The sequence below is a fragment of the Periplaneta americana genome, chromosome 4 (genome assembly GCF_040183065.1).
Source record: "Periplaneta americana isolate PAMFEO1 chromosome 4, P.americana_PAMFEO1_priV1, whole genome shotgun sequence".
In the NCBI taxonomy this organism is placed as follows: Eukaryota; Metazoa; Arthropoda; class Insecta; order Blattodea; family Blattidae; genus Periplaneta; species Periplaneta americana.
Window position 1 is genome coordinate 33,018,208 of NC_091120.1, and position 22,737 is coordinate 33,040,944.

The following is a 22,737-nucleotide window of genomic DNA, read 5'->3' on the forward strand; positions in this document are numbered from 1 at the left end:
TATTTTACAGGTTATCATAAGCTTCCATCCGATGATAATTCCGTGCACTGTTCAATGCAAATTTGGTTAATGTTGGAGATTTGGGTTACCAACGCTTTGTAATGATACGGATATCCTACTGATTAGAGCAGCGATGCCCACTTGGGACCAGTGGGTGAATTTCCCCTTAAACGGCTTAAACCCTAGTTTCACCCCCCCCCTCCGCACTAGGCAACTAGTGAGCTGCACTCATGTTCATATTTATAAAAGAAAGAGCAGTAACGGACGTAAATGAGTGACAATGTCTTTTACGTTGAATGGGAAGAAGAATATCCCTAGGCTGCGATAGCATTTAGTATCTTATTTGCAATAAACATATTTATCTTGTGTCAGCCGTTATAACATCGCAAGGCATTTCAATATATACCTATATACCACAATAATGATTATGGTAAACATATTCCCTCAGGTATGTAAACATCAATGTTAAAATGTAAATTGTTAGTGTGTACGTTATGAGTTTGTCACATTTTAATACCAATTGCAACACTTGTATTGTCCACACCTGTGGAGTAACGGTTAGCGCGTCTAGCCGCGAAACCAGGTGGTCCGGGTTCGATTCCCGGTCGGAACAAGTTACCTGGTTGAGGTTTTGTCCGGGGTTTTCCCTCAATCCAATATGAGCAAGTGCTGGGTAACTTTCGGTGTTGGACCCCTGACTCATTTCACCGGCATTATCACTTTCATCTCATTCAGACGCTAAATTACCTAAGATGTTGATAAAGCGTCGTAAAATAACGAAATACAACAAACACTTGTATTATTATACAGGATTGTTTATTTCCAGACGAAACAAAATCACAGAAATTTAAGCATTTGAAACCAACAGCTTATCATGTTCCTGATATTGAGAATATTGTCAAGCTGCGGAACTTATTGGAAAAATATGAAGCCATTTAGTGAAGGAGAATTTATCCCAGACTACTTCATAATAGCAGCTGAGGAAGTATGCCCTATTTTAGTAGATATGTTGAAATCTGATTTCGCGAAACTAAATTAAAGGAACAAATAAAATCACTAACTTATTTTTCTCTTGCACTGGGCGAAGAAACATTTTCAGAACTGAACTACATTAAGAATGAATAACGCAGAATGTTAAGTGACAGTCACTTAAGTACTATAAAATAATATGTTTAATTTATCAATCTTACGACTTATCATTAATACAATATTAACATTTGCTATTACATGTTAATTATTAAAATGTATGAAAGTTTTCGCCTATTATATGGCATCACCAGATACAATTTATTTTACGATATCTAAATTATTAAGTTATATAATGGAATCTTTTGTCCTTATAGTAATCCATCAAATTTGATATGCATAATAATGAGTAATGTCAATTCAAGAGTTTTATGTATACGTACTTCAGTATTAAGTGAAAAAGAATATATATTAACACAGTATCTCATTGCAATAAAGTTACATTTGAAAATAATTATCATGTCCTATTAGTGTATGTATTTCCAAATGTTGGTGCGTCCTCAGGTTGCGGATCGAGGAGACGTCCTCCAGATATGGAGGGCAGCTGTGAATATATTGAATAAGCAGTCGCGGACAGCCGATGAGGGGTGGTCCTCCAGCTTGGGGGTTGGGCGAAGGGCTAACAACCCATCACCGTAAAAAAGTTTGTTACGAATCCTTCAAATAAGCCTCGGAATGGGACTGATTCTCTGGCACGACCAAAATATGGGAAATGCCTGTTATTATTCGGTTGAGAAGCTTTTATCAACCAGTCGAAAAATCTGAAAGTTAGAATTTATAAAGCAGTTATATTACCGGTTATTCTGTATGGTTGTGAAACTTGGACTCTCACTTTGAGAGAGGAACAGAGATTAAGGGTGTTTGAGAATAAGGTGCTTAGGAAAATATTTGGGGTTAAGAGGGATGAAGTTACAGGAGAATGGAGAAAGTTACACAACACAGAACTGCACGCATTGTATTCTTCACGTGACATAATCAGGAACATTAAATCCAGACGTTTGAGATGGGCAGGACATGTAGCACGTATGGGCGAATCCAGAAATGCATATAGAGTGTTAGATGGGAGGCCGGAGGGAAAAAGACCTTTAGGGAGGCCGAGACGTAGATGGGAAGATAATATTAATATGGATTTGAGGGAGGTGGGATATGATGATAGAGAATGGATTAATCTTTCTCAGGATAGGGACCAATGGCGGGCTTATGTGAGGGCGGCAATGAACCTCCGTGTTCCTTAAAAGCCAGTAAGTAAGTATTTCCAAATGTAAATTTATTGCAATCGGATATGAATATAATCTTAAATAACCAACTAAAAAGAAAACATGGAAAACTGGAAAACCACAGTCTGGATGAGTTGTCTCAATTCAAGATATTAGCTAATTAGCTGAAGGATGCTTTCAATAAATGATTATGCGAACGATGATGGCATAATTCTTATTAAGGGGAAAAATGAATGTATGTCCCTGGCTTAGAGATTTGTTGCAGGTGAAATAACTGATGTATCGTTTGGAAGTTTTCTTCAACTGACCGCCATCGCCATCGTTTTGGTGTGAGGTAAGTCTTTTAAGAGTGAAGAAGATCTTGTACCATAAAAAAATCAGATATGTAAAGAATCCATTTATATCGTTGTGGAATGCGTTCCTGACCCGACTTATTTAGGACTAGTTCAGGTTAACTATGCTAATATTTATCTCGGAGTCACGTAAAAGATTTAGTGGAAATGCTCATAACAGATAATGTAATAACAGTGAACAGTCTAGCATATAAAAAAGTCATTTATAACGTCGTGGGAATGAAGTGCGTTCCTGACCCGATTTAGACTAGAAACTCAAGAGCAGTTGGCTGGGTCATCTTGATGAAACTTACGCATTTGTGTCACGATCTGCACTTTCTCAACTGCGTTCAATATAATATGCATCGCATCCATGCACTCTCGTCATTCCTTCAATAGTTTCAATTGAGTAGCTACGTCACTCCGCATTAGGTATTCAGTTGATCACGCCATTTCTACACAATAGCAGTCATATCTACTATTTGGTTCCAAGTTTTGCGTCTACGGCTCAGTCGTGACGTCAAGAGTACAGAGAGGATCGCTGATGGCAGAGTGTCGTCTGGGGCGATTCTTATGGATTGAGATTAATTCAAGAATAAAATGTGTAACATGTATTCGGAGATAGGTGTATGAAATAGATACACATATATACGGGCTATTCCATATGAAATCGATCAGTAAAAAACCTCGCATTTTTTTATACTCTAATTTTTTCCCTATTTATACAAGGTGTTGAGGAGAGTGCATTTGCAAAAATATACTATCGAAAGTCAAACGGTTTTCGTATTGTGAGCAACAAATTTAGCGTATTTTAGAAAAACAAGCCTCTTTCAGCGCTCAGAACTCTGGAACCATTTACTGCAGAACACTGAACGAGAGCTCATTTTGAAGTTGACATTTGGTAGGTTATGATAAGAAGTAATCCTTATTTTTATTGTATACAGAGAGACAGATAATCTGATTTTACTTACTTTTAGGCTTTTTGCCCATTTGTAAAAATGTAAAAAAATATTGAGAAAAAACTTTGCATTATTAAGAGGGATTCGGCATTGTTTGCTTAGTGTCACGGCAATAAGTTTCGGGGGTATTAAATAAATTATTTTCACACGCCTAGACTTGAAAGGCGCAACACAGCTCGCACTGGCCGAGAGATGAAGATAAGCGGGCATTGGGCGTCATTTTACTCCTGTGTTTATGAAAACCTGTGATAAAGCTAGCCCAGCTATGCGCTACTAGACGAAACATTACGTGTTTATGTCTCCTGGCCTTGCTTGCCTAGGCTAGCTCCCGCCTCACAGTTAGCTGGTTAGCTCACGCGCGTACTATTTATTTTCTTTATTTGATTTTTCAATACTTTCTTATCAACGTTGCACCAGTAAAAAATACGTGTTTATTTGTACTTTGAATGCGGAATCTAACCATATATTTTAAAAATATTTTTTCGTGGCAAAGGTGTCTTAATGAAGAAAAATCTAAATTTCTTCATTTATATAAAAAGTAAGAAAAACTGTTTACATGTCAATATAAGCTAACTTTTCAGCATCAAAATAAACCATGATTTTGATCATTGGGTGCAAGGGTTTCGGAGCCACAAGAGTTTGAAGTTGCTAATTTTATGAAAATACGATAAATTTAAACATTTTTAATTTAAACACTACAAAGTTCTGATGCCTCAAACTTTGCACAAAGCATTGTATCATAGTTGTCTACGGACAGAAAAAGTTTCATTGTATTTAAAAATTGCAAGGTCAATTTTCTCTATATTTCGGTCGATTTGAGATGGAATAGCCCATACACAAACTGAAATAATCCTGCAGATTGAAAGGGGCGTTAGAATACACTTAAATGAATAGAAAACTTATATTGCGTTTTGTGATTAAATGCACGGTTAATTAGGAAATTAAGTTGGAAGTTTCAACAGTCTGGCAACATCGCCGCTAACACACTGCTCTTTCTTCTCGTAATACAGACATAAGAGGTCAACTAACTCAGGCTTGTCTCTGGTCGAATTGTTCAGTGGCTTCAAATTAGCGAGTTATAAATTAAATTTACACGAAAACCGTCGACGCTATTGAAATACGCCAGAGAGATAATGATTCCTTGTTAGATTTTCTATCGATATGGACAAAAATCACGATCGTAGTCGCAATGGTTACCGAATAAGAGAGAGTTGAAAATTTGGGGGGGGGGAACCTTTTTTTTTTCTGAGGAAATTATGAAGTGTTCACCAATATGCAGGGGCAGGTATTTATGGAGATTAATTTTATCATTTTAATATTGGTGTCGGCGGAGATTGTTGGAGATTGATTTGTACTCTTGGCGGAGATAAATGGACATTTTGAAAAATACAATTATTTTGGAATTGGAGTATTAATTAATATAATAAATAAATAAATAAATAAATAAATAAATAAATAAAGTAAGTAAGTACTTCATTCACGTACGATATTATTCTTCTCTATGTTAATATTATATTATATAATTTCATTGTAGCTGTAATTTTAATTTTACTTTCTATTTTATTTTATTTATATGTTCCTCTTATATTAATAATATATCTGAACTACGACCGAACACTAGCGCTGCTCATTCGGTCCTCAAATTTTGTTAAGCTTATTGTATCCTCTTTTTTTTGTATATTTTATTGTATTATTTTATTTTTATTTCTATTGTTGTAATTATATTCTGTATTCTGCATTTTAAAAAAATTAAATAACAAATTAATTAATTAAATAACTTATTTACTTACTTAACTGGCAATCTTCAGAACAGGCTTGATATGAACATGATTCAGCTTACCTGAAACAAAGAATAATTTTATAGTTCTATTATATTAAATCACAGAACACGCTATATCACAATCATAATTAAACTTGGTTATGTTCGAAAATGTTATTGAACACTCTTAAGGAAAAAATAAGCTTTCGCAACACAAGCCTTCCTGCAGTCATACATATAAACATTCAAATAAGGAAAACATTTATCAAAAATTTTCACCTGAAGTGTGCTGAAGTTGGTAAATAGGAAGACAAGAAAAGAAATGGTTTAGAAACAACAAAATGCGCATGCTTTCCTCCGGCTATGAGTTTAAAGAATGCAGTGGCTATCTGATTGATCCTAAAAATGACATTTATCTTTGACACAAAATAAATCTTTCCCCGCATCGTGTACAGGCACCAGTTCCGGGACCAAAACATTGCAGTTTTTCAAATGTTTACTAACACTTACAGTATAAGCCACATCAGAATGCTGTTATTAGTTAGACCATGAACCAATGTAACTTGTGTGACAACGTCCAAAGTCGCCACCTTCCGTCGATACTAGCTGATTTTGTGTATAAAATTATTCGTGCCGCGCGGCTTCTCTCAGTCATATCTCGGCAACGAGAGAAACTACAGACCTGTTAGACGACTTGCTTGATTTGTAATCACGAGTTCTGGAACATTCACGTGATAACAGTCACGTACAAAGACTCTAAGTGGCTAAAGCGAAAAATTTGTTGTGAGCTGGCCCTTCGTTAATTAATTCCCCTATCATAGACCCATACCCTTCATTTGTAAACTGAAACAAAATAAAATATTCAAATCAAGACAACTGCAGTTTCTTTCTCGAAACTGGGTGACGTATTCTACGTGCCTGTGAACCCCCGATACAGCGCAGAATTTTCTCAAAATTGTCCAAAAATTATTTCTGAAGCTGCTAATTACAGTTACAGTAACGGAAAATAAGTTGCACTTTCCTTCAAATTTCAACGTGAAAAATTATTAAAATAGCGCAGTCCTTGAAAATACACAGAATTAACCATAAGTAACGTCATTAATTTCAGAGGGTTATTCTTTTGAGATATTTAAAACAAAAAAGTTTAATATAATTATGCTCGTTTTAGCTTCCTTTTCAAGATAAAAATGGTTTTATATGAAACATTTCATAGCGTGTTTAGGGAAAGCCAGTCAATTTAAGAGAGCAGAGTATCCTGATAATCTTCTTCTTCTTCTACTTAAAGGTTAGGCTATAAGCCTGTGCAGACTCAAAGCATATCCCTCCACCTGGTCATGCGGCGTCCAACGGAACGTCTACCTCTAAGGTCTATATTGTAACGCCTGTTTTGATAGATAATAAATTATTGAAATAACTTTAATTTTGTTCTTTAAATATGTAGAAACGTGATCCGAACAAATGTAACATTGTAAAATTCCTTTACATAACGAAAAGTTACATTTGTTCGAATCAAATTTCTGCACATTTAAAGGACAAAACTAAACTTATTTCAATCATTTATTATCATAATACACTGCTCTCTTAAATTGACTGAGCATATAGGGGATTAAATCAATGGCTTTCCCAAAACACGCTATGAAATGTTTCATATAAAACAATTTTTATATCCAAAAGGAAACAAAAATAAGCAAAATTATATTAAACTTTTTTGTCTGAAATACCTAAAAGAATAATAACCCCTGGAAATTAATGACATTACTTACGGTACACCCTGCATAACCATGTATTATCTTTGCAACAGGGAAGTGTAAAATCATAGTAAGGCGTACATTTTAGAGAGGAAGAGTATAATTAAAGACAAATGCAAATATTCTTTATCTCGGCGGTCGCATGTCACCTTGACCAATGGTCAAAATTTCTTTATATCAGAAGCAGCCTCCTCCTTGCGTAATTTCCATACAGTATAACAGAATAATGCTTTCAACCTTTGAAACTTTAAACATCATCACACCGTTATTTAAGTATTATCGAAGGTCAAGCTTATTATTTTCATCACCGAGTACTCGAACAATGACCAAAACTTATGTCATTAAGCCGAAATCAACAACAGAATATTAATGAAGTATGCACAATATTTTTATCTTCAATGAAACTCACAGCTAGTCGTAGTATATCCTGCTGCGTTATAGGCACAAACGGTCAGCCATCAAGAAAACTTACTTAAAGCGTTGTTGTCAGATTACTTGACTACACATCGATTGCAACTTGTATGGCAAGATCTAGAACAGTCGAATGGAAACCATGTAGATTAGAGTGTGGGAAGACCTAGGCCCTAATCTACAAACCGGCTTTTGTTTTAGTTTTAAAATAGTATTGTATATTGTTCAATAATTACTTCATTATCATTCTATTGGTACTCTTGACTGCATTTCAAACTTTTCTTACTTACTGACTCTTAAGGAACCCGGAGGTTCATTGCCGCCCTCACATAAGCCCGCCATTGGTCCCTATCCTAAGCAAGATTAATTCAGTCCTTATCATCATATCCCACCTCCCTCAAATCCATTTTAATATCCTCCCATCTACGTCTCGGCCTCCCCAAAGGTCTTTTTTCCTCCGGCTTCCCAATTAACACTCCATATGCACTTATTTGAAGGTTTCGTAACAAGCTGTTTTTTACGGTGATGGGTTGTTAGCCCTTCGCCCAACCCCCAAGCTGGAGGACCACCCCTCATCGGCTGTCCGCGACTGCTTATTCAATATATTCACAGCTACCCTCCACATCTGGAGGCCGTCTTCTCGATCCGCAACCTGAGGACTTTTCTTAGCAGCAGCAGCAGCAGTAATAATAATAATAATAATAATAATAATAATAATAATAATAATAATAATAAATTTATTGCTAGAACAAAGATACATATTTTTATATAAAGAATCCCTCTAGCACCCCCAGAAAGAGTACCATAGGGGGGAGTCGGGTAGTATCGGACTTCGGGTAATATCGGACAGTGCATTTCTTTCATATACCACCATATGGTAGTACCTGAATGACATGGTTACGTTTCTCTATGCGACATCACAGAAACGTAACCATGTCAATCAGGTACTATCATCGTGTGGTAGATGAAAGAAACTCACTGTCCGATATTACCCGATGTCCGATACTACCCGACTCTCCCCTACATACTCGTGTTCTGGAGCATTCCACAAAATTTTAACATAAATATAATTTTAATCAGCAGAATAAAAAGTAAAAAAGGAAAAAGAAAAACACAGATTCCAGTTTTTCCCATTTTCTGCCTTCCCCCTGCCTTCTCTCTCTCTCTCTCTCTCTCTCTCTCTCTCTCTCTTTCTCAAGGGAAAGAGTTTTTGTTAATAAATAACTATAAAGACTATATGTACAGTAGTATGAAATATATAGTAATAGTTAATAGTAAAATAGTTTCCTGGAAAACAGAAATGTAACAGGACCACCATTAACAAGGATACACAAATTGTACATGATTTTGATGACAATAAATATACATATATTTAATGAAATTTTGCTTTTTCCATTTCCTTGTAAGCCTCTGAAGAGTTCAAACCTTGCTATTCAGAAGTATTCCTATACAAAACACCGAAAGACAGTTTCCAGTCTTGAATGGTTCAAGAGACACTGAAGATGACGTGACATAGCGTCTGTCGAAGGTACATGCCTTTTTTAACAGTTTTAACACTTTTTTAACGTAAGACTAAGTAAATTTTATGGTTTTAACAAAGCGTTAACGAGAACTTTAATCAATGACAAGAAACATATTCTATTAAAAAGCCACCAGCTTGGGCTCAATTCTTGGAACAACTTGTGTCTGGATATTACGTAATGTTATCTACAGATCGCCATCCATTCAGTTCGATGTTAGGCTTATCGCGTGGCCGGGCAACTGACGTATGTTTCTGATATGAGAGCTCACATCTGGGTCAATGTAACAATGTCACTGGCAGCAGGCTTTTGTCAACACGTCTCTGAATCTAATTCTATGCTGCATGTATGCGGCGGAGGAAAGGGGTGCAAAACGCATTCCGAGGCATCTCGTCAGTGTAATGTAATTCTACACGACATGGCATCGCATGGAATTCTGTCATGTCATGAGTAAGGGTGGAAGAATTTAGTTTTGAATTCGTCATGAGGTCCCGGAATTCTTTCCGACGCGATCATAATTCACGCGACGTTAAGTTTATTATACCCGACAGCCTCCAGATTCCCTCTACCTTTCATATAATTTAGTTTTATAGCAAATTATTTCTTCTCTAGATGCCTCGACAGGGACGATCGTTTGCTATCTAATGGCAATCTGAGAGCTATCAGATAGCCTGACTTGAACTACAGTATTGACAACGCGACATCTACAGCAGGGAAATGGATGATAGACACGGCAGTTTACATACAAATTCCTAGAAAAGTTATTCCAATTAATTTTATTCAATTTAATCTATTAATGCTTTTAGATGTAGAACAAGTTAGAAGTTACATAATAGTAATATACGTTACAAGAGCGATATATTGAAGTTTTCATGTTCGAGGAAAAGTTGAAAAAGCGAAACGTAGTTGAGCTTTTTTAATTTCCGAGAATTGAAAGAAAACATACCGCTCGTGTATCGTACATTATTTTGTGCGAAGATCGTTTATTACATACCTGAAAGAGGAATTTCTAATTAGTTGCAATGATATCTCCATCTTGGTTTCTGTTCAATGACGGCAAGTTTGGAAAACAAAAATATCTATCTTCAACACTGTTTCTCTAAAATGTTTTCTGTGTTTACTATACTCCAGCAGGCCGTGATATACGTCTGTCTTTCCCCCCCCCCCCCAGTCTATAAATGCGAACTTAGAACAAACGGCTTCCTTAATGTTACTTACATCACGAAATGTAGTAACTTTAGTGGAGTTGTAGAGTTTACTCAATTTTTGCAAATATTTAAAAACAATAATTAACAGTGCAATTTAGGTGAAATTACAGTGGTAAGTTTCCAATTTATAATTATTACTATAGTGAACGTCTCTAAAAATAATATGTTAAAAGCCTAAAGCAGTAAAATCAATATGTCACTTAAGCGGTAACAAGAGGGAAATTGTTATGTGTGTTCGGTTGGGAATACTGAATGTGGAATTTTAGACTTACCGCGGATCGGTTTTGTGCGGAAACCAAGCAAATACGCACGATCTCGCACAAAAATATACAATACATCGATGGCTTAGAGCAGTGGTTCCCAATTTTTTGACTGACGACACACTTCACTGCACGCCCACGATATCGCGACACACTTATTTGATTTTATTAATAGTAATAATAATAATAATAACATTATTATTATTATTATTATTATTATTATTATTATTATAAGTAGTAGGCCTACATTTCTTCTGGAGAAAAAGGTGATGGAACTCTATTTAGAATATTTTATAGCGGACGGGGAGATGATTACTGTTCACTGCACGGGAATTTTGTCCTTTTTAACCTTTTCGTTCAACTAAAACTTTCAAGGTCTAAGCGGAATTCAAGGAAAAATTATATTAAAAACATAGTTATTCACACATATTTCGGTTCCATGATGAAAAATGCAACAAAAAGGTGTAATGTTGTAGATAGGTCGATGTTAACACGCAATCGAAAATTCTAAAATAACAAGCAGCAACTTGAGTAGCATTAGAAAAAAAAACAAAGGTATGTGTCAAAAATTCCAAATTATCTATGCTGGATGTCCAATAAAAGAGGTTCGATCAAAGATTATCGTTTATGAAAACTCACCTATTTAAATTAATGTGAAGTCTGCGCTAGGTGGGTTGCACAGAGTTTCTCTATACGTGGCCTTATGGTTGAAAAAATGAACTGAGCATTGTTGCAGGTGTTCACGTTTCAATGGTAAAGTCCGTTTCAAAATAAAATGTACCATATCAAAGACTTCGTTGCAAATAAAAAAATGCGTTGTAAAGAGACTTTCTGGATGGCATGAAATTTATTTTTCCAATCCAAAATTTCGCGATACACCGGTTGGGAAGCCCTGGCTTACAGCACAGATATCTTATCTTGCATTAACGGTACCCTTTTTCTTTTTCTCTTCCCCTTGTTCTCTTTGCATTCCCCTTTTTCTTCTTCTCTTACCCTTGCTCTCCTTCTCTCCCCGTTATCCTTGTATTCTCCTCGCTTCATTTCTCTCACCACCCAATCGTAATTTTAGAAAAGTTGCATACAGCTATGGATTTTGTTTGCCCATATTCACCTTTTTAAAATAGTGAAGATTTGTCGACCATTTCTCGTTCACGTTGATTTACGACGCTGAATAATCTTGAAGTTGAAGAAGTCCCTAGACGAACCACGACCATAACCACCACCATCGTGAAATCACTGGTTCATGCGGCCTCACAATTCACAGTATGGTCTTTTGATGCCTTTCATTTTTCCTTATTAAACAAGTCGTTAAAAAGATCAAATAAATTCTAAGAATTATGACATTAGAAGGAACAAAGTATAAATGTGGAGTATGTTTGTAAGTCTGACAATAGGACTAGCAATTAATTTTCCTTTCAACAACGGCGACGGAACCTTTTCCATATTTCTCGAGTCTTCAAGAGAGCACAAAGCTACACTTTGACGACAAAACATTCGCTTACATCAACGGTTCATTACACAGAGCCCAAAAGTAATTACAGACTTGTAGAGAGAGCTCTTTATAGCATCAGTTTCTAACTTTTCAGTTTCAAAGGATGGGTTTCGAAATTGCGCCTTGTTTCGCATTTCACTACTTTAAGATTTTCCGGAACAACTTAACCAAATTATCATATGCGTTATCTGTAGAATAATCCGATTAAAGAAGCAATCGTGCACATTTAGCAGTTAATACATAATGTGACAGTCGGCGTCGAGTTTGACACATAAGAACAAGAATGTGACAGGCTACTAATTCAGAAAGATGGTCGTGCAATATTAACTCATTTTGCGTAGATCTAGCGTTACCAATTTCAAATATTTTAATACGAGTTCTTCACCATCATGCTGTGTTGACTCGACTTTCCTTCCTATACAGATCTATCACACACATTTTTCAATATAATATCGCGAAATATGAACTCAACGAAAAGTAAAATTAGTTAGAATGAAGAACAAAGTCGTCAAAATGATAGCCGAGTGTCAGTTCAAAGGGTTGCAGCTTCACGCATGCGTTGGTCCCTTTAAATTCGTTCTTTAAAATTGGGCTTTGAACTGTCAAAGGGCAAAATAAGCACAGATTTAGAAAACTGAAACATTTTCAATTTTAGAGTTTAAAAAATCCATTTTTAATGTTTTTTTTTTTCTTCGTTATTTTCACCGATTCATAGCCTTAATATGGAGCTAGTATACCAAGACAAGGAATAGTCTTTCAGTTAACTCCATTAGAAATGTAAATCGTGAAACAAATTTGAAAATATGAACTTAACAGATTAATTACGGATTCATATTTGTTACTTATAATGAAACTAACATCTGCCCATTCTTATTATTATCATCACTTTCTCTAAACAGATTACAGAACCTCTAATGGCAATTACATTAATATTCTCATTATATACTGGTAAATATATTTTAGATTTATATTTTTTCCCCCCTATAACATAGTTCTAGTAAACTTATATTAAATTAACTTTAATAATTTTACTATCTATCTCAAATGAATTATAATTCATTGAATTAAACTGGCTCATAAATTTACTACTTTCTCTTATAGGTTTATCTAAATTTAAATAAACATGTACTAGTCGTTAAAACTTACAATATTTTGCTGGAGAATCTTTTAAGTGTAGTGTAAATATTCGTAATTTAAATATGTATTGTATTGATTAAGGCTGGTTGAGTGGAAGAGAAGGCCTTATGGTCTTAACTCTGCCAGCGAAAATAAAACATTCTATTCTGTAATGATTTGCATAAATATGTTCGAACTAGTGGGAATTTGACTGAAATGATAGCCAAGTCGGAAAAAAACGTTAGGAACTGAATATTGATGTCATTTTACTATCACAGTACATATATTTTTCATTGTTATTGCAGAATTTTTAACTATTAAAATGTTTGTAGTATTGTTTCTGGGGGACAATGTTTAAAAAATTTTTAACTTTTTTTAATACCATATGGTATTTATTTTTTAAATCTGTTCCCTAGTTTTTAGCTTGAGATGTCCTTGGTCCTAGAAATTTTATCGGGAAACATCTAGCACAAAGCAACTAGCAAAGTCAGTAATCAATAGAGACCGGATTTTTATGTAATTACATATTATATTTCATTCAACCTAACCCTATATAAATAACAAATCTTTGCGAATATTGTAATTACCATTAATATATTAAAATTTGATACTACATATTTTTACATATTTACCCCATATAATATATTATGGCTTGGTATTACATAAATCTACATATTTAGGGGGTTTATTTATTTTTACTTCTCTAAAAGGGGGAAAAAAACTTCTGCTGGGGAAGTTTACAATTTGAAATACACAGATTTAAAAAGCCCTTTTACATACCCAAGAAAAGATATATTTCGGGACGAAACAAAACGTCCTTAGTTCCAGGAAGTAATAGAGGCACTCATCCCATACCACACACTGTAAATATGAGTGAACAAAAGCAACCTTTCTCATACAGGTACCTTGTATTGTAAAAATCACTCAGATAGTAGCGTTGCTTTCATGCGGTGGAGTGGGACGAGGACGACATGATTCGTCTCGAACTATAATTGTTCTGCACACGTCTTAACAAGCCGTTCCCATGCAATTTGCAACCTCACCCTCTTCCTAATCCTTCCAGGGAAAACCCGTGTCAAGTCTGACATGAGCCGTAATAATGTAGCAGACTTTTGAAAAGAAGCTGGAGTAAAGGAACAAACTGGAAAAATGTTGAAAGATTAAAATAAATAATCCAGTAAAGCGAAGCAGTGCTTGCAGTACTGTTGTGTCATTCATTTCACTCAGTTCTCTAGTTTTAGTACTTACAGTATAAAGTGCAAGTGAGTTTATCTACTGCTTTTAACTAATTAAAATGACCTTGTATCTTCAACCCTAACGACAAAAATAAAATCCTGGATTGCGAAGGACGAAGCTTTCACTACAGATGGAAAAATAGTAATGTGTCAAGTATGCGGTAAAAAAAGTCGGGTGCTCTATGAAATCACAACTGGAGATTCTTACCTATCCCATACCTGCCATATTGATATTTCATGATTTTACATATTTTGGTACATATTCAGCTTATTTTTCTTACATAAATATATATATATATATATATATATATATATATATATATATATAATGGAAATTACGGGAAAACGGTTGAACGGATTTTAATAAATGGCCCCTCATTTTGAAGCTTGGAACACAAAGTTTTTCGGAAAAGTAGTAGTATTCAGTGAAATGTCAATTTTTAAACATAATTTTCCTATTTTCCAAAATCCATCTGTCGTCAGTTTTGAGAACTAGCTAATAGCATTCACGGCCTTCGCTTTTTTGTAAAGGAGAAGCGAAGCGAGCATCAAGTCGGCCGTGTTGCATTTCAGAATAAAACAAAACACATACTACAGTAAAGAATATTACACGAAGGCCATGATCTGCAAGAATGCTGACATATTTAGAGCTCAAATTAAATTGGTTATTAAAAACTTAACTTACTAAAAATAATTTACAGGTTCGATTCTGTGGTGTGTAATTTTCTGGGTACAGCTGTGTATTGGATATTAAAAACTACAAAACATGAAGTGGTTTGATGACATTATTACCATTAGAAATGAAATATTATTGTAGTTAATGCCATGATGTGACTATTTTTCATTAATTATACATATTAATGCTATATTGATGATATAAAAGTGAAACGTTTTGGGGTTATATAAGTAGATGTAGAGAATAACTTAAATTAGATTTTGATTTCTATATTTTACTGAGTGGCGGTTATATAGTATACGTTACTGAAAGCTATAAAACTTATGTAAGATAATAATATTATTAAAAATCAAATATTTTTATAATTATTAATCAAGTGGGGTTGGGTCTTTTTCATATATTTAATGGCGGTGTGGTGTAGTTATTTATATGCGTGGTTCTCTTCAGTATTGGCTCGAGAGAGAGTGTCTTTCATTGTTATGGAAGCAAATTACTTTCAGAATGTCTGGTATTCATTGAAAATAAATCTGAAAAATGTTTATTTGAACGTCTAATGAACTTAGTTTGCAGCATTTGCTGCACAAGCGACTAGTATGTATATATTTCTCACGTTGATTTTACATAAAAATCCGGTCCCTAGTAATCAATGACAATTATCCGCATGTCAAATTGCCCGTAACACTACGTCGGAAATGTAAAATGTTAAACATCTCTGACATTGCCAGAGACTTTCAAAGGCGTCTGAAGATGGGAAACGCACCTGCTACGCCCGAGAAAGGAAAGGCGATGGGAGAGGAAGGCCATTGTTACAGCACACTCCCCCGCTCTTGTTGCGTAATATGGGAACTACCTGTTGAAGTGCAGTCCTTGTTGGTCAGGCCGGAAGGTGGCCACATTCCTTTCCCCGGGCCCCGCAGGGGATGGGTCAGGTAAAGCAGCCATTAATGATAATCACACAGGATCTCAGATTTAAACAACGGTAAAGACACTCGCATTCTGGCACATTGACCTCTGACACAGGCATTATGACCGAATTGATTTCACGTCCCCGTTCAGCGGATATGAATGCAATGTATAATATAACACTGAGAAGGTCGCAGTCTAACATGCACGGGCCTTGGATTGGATGCGCTCCATCACATGTCCACAATCATTTAGGAAGGCCATATAAACCATACAAAATGTGTTGTCATGACTTCCTGCCCGTAATATCAATGCTGTGCTAGTCATGCCATCTTCACTGCAATTTCATATCCAAACCTGCAGAGGACTGGAAACATAAAAATGTCATAAATAGGGACCGGATTTTTATGTAATATCAAGGTGTGAAATATGTACATATTTATGTAAGAAAAATAAGCTGAATATGTACTAAAATATGTAAAATCATGAAAATATTTGGCTGTACTGGAATTGGTTCCCAAATCTGTGAATCGGTTCCCAGTTCGTCCCAGAGCTATACTCGAGTTGGTTCCAGGTTGATTTCTCCTGTGTACTGCAATTGGTTCCCGCGCTAGATCAAGACAGAAAACATTTCCCTTCCCATTTTATACATACTTAGGACTGTTAATTACTGTCTACAGTAGTAGGTAGGTTGAACATGTTTTGTGCTTGGCGGACACGCTGCGTCGAAGAACTTCACAATTTTATTTCTGTACTGGTAAAAATTTGAAACAAACGTGTCGCAAGAATGCATATCTACTTACACTGCCATCAGAAAGCTTTTCCATCCAATCTTTCACAAAAGTTTCCTTTTGTTGCATTATCTTAGGCCTACATTTACTTTTACTCCTAAGCTTAATAACAACTACTCTGCTACATGATCGATTAACATCCATGTCCCTCACAGAGTAGATGGAGTCACGGGTTATATATTATACGATTATAGGTGGCGTTATAGGCAATAACAACTACTCTGCTACATGATCGATTAACATCCATCTCCCACACAGCCTGCTACAAAATCACAGCCTTGGATATTTGAACATGGGGAACCAACTCACGTTGATGATATTCGAACATGGGGAACCAACTCATGTTGTTGATATTTGAACATGGGGAACCAACTCACGTTGATGATAATATTTGAACATGGGGAACCAACTCATGTTGTTGATATTTGAACATGGGGAACCAACTCACGTTGATGATAATATTTGAACATGGGGAACCAACTCATGTTGTTGATATTTGAACATGGGGAACCAACTCACGTTGATGATAATATTCGAACATGGGGAACCAACTCATGTTGTTGATATTTGAACATGGGGAACCAACTCACGTTGATGATAATATTTGAACATGGGGAACCAAATGCAGAACAGCGAAATATTTAATATCAATAACTGGCAGGTATAGGATAGGTAAGACTCTCCAGTTGTGATTTTTTACCGCACACTTAACACAGTACTATTTTTCCATCTGTAGTGAAAGCTTCGTCCATTGCAATCCATAATTTTATTTAAAGTAAAGAGGTCATGCAATAATCTGAAAAGCTATTTATTTTATTCTTTCAACATCTTTCCAGTTTGTTCCTTCACTCCAGCTTCTTTTCAAAAATCGGCTACTTTATTGCGGATCATGTCAGACTTAACACGGGTTTTCACTGAAAGGATTAGGAAGAGGATGGGTAAGGTTGCAAATTGGATGGGAACGTCTTGTTAAGACGTGTGCAGAACAATTATAGTTCGAGACAAATCATGTTGTCCTCATCCCACTCCACTGCATGAAGGTAACGCTGCTTTGAGTGATTTTTACAATACAAGGTGGTTGTATGAGAAAGGTTGCCTTTTGTTCACTCATATTTACAGTGAGTGGTAAGCGATGAGTGCCTCTACTACTTTCTGGAACTAAGGGCGTTATGTTTCGTCCCGAAATATATCCTTTCTTGGGTAGGTAAAAAGGCTTTTTTAAATCTGTGTATTTCAAATTGTAAACTTCCCCAGCAGAAGTTTTTTTTTTTCTTTTCCCCTTTTAGAGAAGTAAACATGAATAAAACCTCTAAATATGTATATTAATGTAATACCAAGCCATAATATGTAATGTAGGGTAAATATGTAAAAATATGTAGTATAAAATTTTAATATATTAATGGTAATTACAAGATTCGCAAAGATTTGCTATTTATATAAGGTTATGTTGAAAGGAATATAATATGTAATTACATAAAAATCCGGTCCCTAGTCATAAAGGTGACCCATACTTTCTCGTATTTCGTAAGTTTTATGCATTTCGCAAGAATTCAGCTGTTTTATCACGTTGTGAATAATACCAGTATTATAGTCTATAGGCCATTTTCGAGAAATTAGCTCAAAAGGCAAATATCTACCAAACATGCAAACAGCTAATCTTTCGTTTTCTGGAAAAAAAAAAAAAAAAATATTTGGAAACCTTAGTCCCAAAATTACCGTCGAATAACGCTATAAATATTAAGTTTTGTATTAAAACTATTTTATCCTAGAATTAAAATGAAACCTTGAGAGCTGACGTAGTTCTCTGCAGTGCTTTTTTGCTTGAGCATTGCGTAGTTTATACAATGTGTTCAATTTAAAACAGGCCCACACATTGAATGAGGGACATTATAGTTGAGCGGGTCGAATATTTTCTAATTCAAAGAATACCACATTGCACATGCTCTTAGCCGAAAGTTTTGGTTCATATCATTACGAGATATTCTCTTCGCTTTTCTGTTTAAGTATATTACAGCCTATGCTGAGAAGGGATTAAAATTGCAGCCTTATATGAACCACGCTACAGATCTTGAGCTGAAACTCTAAGCAATTTAATTCCCGGTTTCTGGTACATCTCAGGTAACTCTTAGTTACTTAACTGCTCTTATAAATTTAACGCACTGATAACTGAGTTAAATGCAGATTTATCAGCGCTTATAATTATCAGTTGAGGCAACGTCATGTTTAGTATCTCTTGTCATCCATAGATGTCTCTACTAGTACTTTCTCAGTGATTATTTTTAGTTATTTATAGTTATTTTTGTTTGCAGAAGTTTTAAGTAGTAATATGGCTAATGGGTACATAGTGTGAGCTCTGTACTAGTAGGTGCAAGAATTTTTAACTACGAGATATTGAAGACGTACATGAAGAGAAACGAGCAATCTACGTTCCAACCATCCCGTATTATAAAGATAAATACCAACTTCACGATATCAGTGTTACGGGATTGATGTTTGGAGCAAGAGGAACGATACCTAGCGTCTCTTTTCAATTCTGTAAGACCTTAGAATTGCACAAATCTTTTCTGAATGAACTGGCCCTCCTCATAATTAGAGAGTCAGTCAAACTTTTACGGAACCACCTATATGGACTCTAATTCAGTGTACTGAAAAAACTGACGAACCATTATCATTTTTCTTTCTCTTATTAGCTATCATCGCTTCTTTACTTGTAACTTTTTTATTCTGTATACTGCCATTGTTTGTTTGTTTGTGTATTTGTTTACTTTTTTTTCTTATTCTGTTATCTTTCATCATCTATTTGTTCCTGTATTGTTTAGTATGCTTTGTCTACTGGCAGCCTCTAATTTGAGGAAGCTCTAGTAAATAAAAAAAAAAAATAAAACCGCGTAATAAACGATAGTTTACAGACTCAGAAACAAAATTCAGGTGGCCCAAATTTTGTTTTTGGGTCTGTACATGTACACTTACATCTCAATGGTAATATGATTAAAATAGCAATAATTATTGGTATCTGGCGTGATAATCGAGAAAATAATACTACTGGAGAGAGGGCTAGATGAACTTCCGCTACAAAACTGCAACCGTAAACAGCTGTGGTGGCTTGGCAGCCATATTGATAAGCACGTAATAGTAATATACGTTACAAGAGCGGTGTGTTGACGTTTTCATGTTCGAGGAAAAGATTGAAAAAGCGAAACGTAGTTGAGCTTTTTTAATTTCCGAGAACATGAAAACAAACATACCGCTCGTATATCGTACATTATTTTGTGCGAAGATCGTTTATTACATACCTGAAAGACGAATTTCTAATTAGTTGCAATGAAATCTCCATCTTGGTTTCTGCTTAATGACGGCAACTTTAGAAAACAAAAATATCTATACTCCAGCAGGCCGTGATATACGTCTGTCTTTTTTTTCCCGCAGTCTATAAATGCGAACTTGAAACAAACGGTAAAGTTATGTAATGATTTATTTTTCATTTTAATATTTTAACAATATTATTTATATAACATATTGCAGTAATAACATCGGCATCTGGAGTCTTGTTGATTTTTTCACGGCTTCGTTAATGTTACTTGTATCAGGAATACAAGAGCTTTCGTGGAGTAGTAGACTTCACTTAATTTTTGCAGATATTTAAAAACAATAATTAACAGTGCAATTTAAGTGAAACTGCAGTGGTAAGTTTCCAATTTATAATTATTACTATGTTAAACGTCTTTAAAAATAATATGTTAAAAGCCTAAAGCAGTAAAATGAATGTCGCGCTTAAGCGGTAAGAAGAAGGAAATTGTTATGTGTGTTACGTTGGGAATACTGAATGTGGTATTTCACACTTACCGCGTATTGGTTCTGTGCGGAAAACAAACAAATACGCACTATCTCGCACAAAAATACTTCACATTCGTCCATATGAATGCTTTCATTTAATGGACTTTTCGGAGCCCGAAATATCACTGGCATTGGTAGAGAACCAAAGAATAACATATTCCTTTACTGACGGTATAGAAACTGAAGTTGATGAGGAAAATTAATTTTGAGATATTCAAAATTGTCTTTACAAACACACAATTATCCTGGTATGTTATATAAAGTAGAACATTTACCGTAAGTTACGTAAATAAAAAGCCAATTTTTTAAAACTATGTATACCGATAACTTAGTTAATTTATTGTGATCTATATTATTATAGTTTTCAAAACAGTAATGCAGTAGCGCCGCATGTCGATATCTGTTCGAATCATACTAACAGCCAGATAACTACAGGCCGAGGCACAGTTACCAGTTGAAGCACAGATAACTGTAAAGATGACGATAACTGTTGTTTCGGAAACTCATTTAAAACATATCAGCACGTTAAATCGTAGATAACTCTGTAAGTGCAGGTAAATAATTTTACAGAAATCGGGCATAAATGAGTAATTAAACAAAACATGAAGAGCTTTACCCATTCTGACACTTTTACTCGTTCCGACCAATTTTTACATGCAACTAACTCTTCTGTTTTTCCATTACGTACAGCTAATCTGGAATTAGTAATAGATGTTGTCTACCAATTATATTGAAGGAAACAAAGTTACAACCAATTTCGCCATGTACGTTATGAATTTTAAGGAGTCTCAGAACGTTGTTGACTAGCAAACGCGTGCCATGCGCATATAGACGTGTCCTGCGTGACGCAATTATCAACACGTAAATGAGAATGTCTGCAATCAGGTGCACTTCCTTTCCAATGCATCCTGTTGCTTCATCACGTCAGGGGTGACACGCTTGCCATTGATTTCCCTCAACTCACTTTCCCTGAACAGTACGTTGTGCATTCAAGTCTGAAATGCGATGTGAACTAGAAAACTAGCAACTAGATACCTGAATAAATGTGCGATTACTTACTATTAAGGCGATCTTGGGTTCGATTTATAACTGCCTTCCAAACTCACTGTACAGTACAATTTTCTAACTAAATATTACCCACGAGCAAGAGTTCGATCTCGTCAGGTCACGTGAGATTTGTAGTGGATAAATCGAAAGTGGATCAATTTTACTCCTGATACTCGGTATTTCCAGACATTCTCTACACATCATCATTGCTTCATTCTAGCGCATTACTTCTCGTCAATTCTAAATAGTCTTTCCAGCTGCCTTCGTAGTGCAGGCGTACAATGACTAGCAAACTCTGTGACTATAGAGTCCGGCATGAAAACAAGGTTCCTGAAGTTTTTCTCGGGGTTCTTTCTTTTTCCTCCATCATCCACAGTCACTTTACATTTTAATATTCATAATCATCATCAATAGTAGGCCATAGGCCTATGCTCCCAAACTGTGAGGTATAATGTAGTATTGTCACTGGCGTACAGCAGACAAATGATACCACAAAAGCGTCACGAAATCCAAATTAAAAAAAATGCGACCGATCGAACTGATTTCTCAATCACTTCTACATAAAACACTAGTAAGGCACAAAAAGTCCGTGTGAGTCCTCCTAGTTTACTTTTTTTAAATTTATTTGGTTATTTAACGACGCTGTATCAACTACTGAATTATTTAGCGTCGACGGAATTGATGATAGCGAGATGAGGCCGACGATTCGTTATAAAATACCCGACATTCGCCTCATGGTTGGAGAAAACCTCGGGAAAAATCCAACCAGGTAATCAGCCCAAGCGGGAATAGAACCCACGCCAGAGCGAAATTCCAGATCAGCAAGCAAACTTGCCTACTGTCTGAGCTACACCACTGGTTCCTCCTTGTTTAAAGTAATCTAATTAAATAACGAACTACATCACAAGATTTCCAAAAGGAGAACACATCCAATAATCCTAATGTCATCCAGGAGACCACAACTGCCTTCCTTCAAATATTTTCATCTTCAATCTTTGTTTATGCCACACTCATCTTCCCTTCTCACACCTCGACACCCTCAATTTTCCTCTCCACATCTCGTCACACTAAAAAAAAAAATCCATATCTTTGCATCTCGTCATCCCCAATTTTCCTCACCACATTCTCGTCACTCAAAAAAATCCATATCTTCGCAGCTCGTCATCACAAATTTCCCCTATATTCGCATCTCGTCACCCTCAA

At 35.5% G+C, this 22,737-nt stretch overlaps 1 protein-coding gene across 5 annotated transcripts in view; it reads right to left on the reverse strand.

Moving 5' to 3' along the window:
- Nucleotides 1–22,737, reverse strand: part of Synd (protein kinase C and casein kinase substrate in neurons protein Synd) — a 330,834-nt gene that overhangs the window by 96,931 nt on the left and 211,166 nt on the right. The window contains exon 1 of one of the 5 annotated variants that reach the window (XM_069823136.1): nucleotides 5,325–5,346. The exons of the other annotated variants lie outside the window; for them this stretch is intronic. The gene's annotated coding sequence lies outside the window, so the exon portion shown is untranslated. Of the gene's footprint in view, nucleotides 1–5,324; nucleotides 5,347–22,737 lie in introns of those variants that run through there. 5 annotated transcript variants of the gene reach the window in all.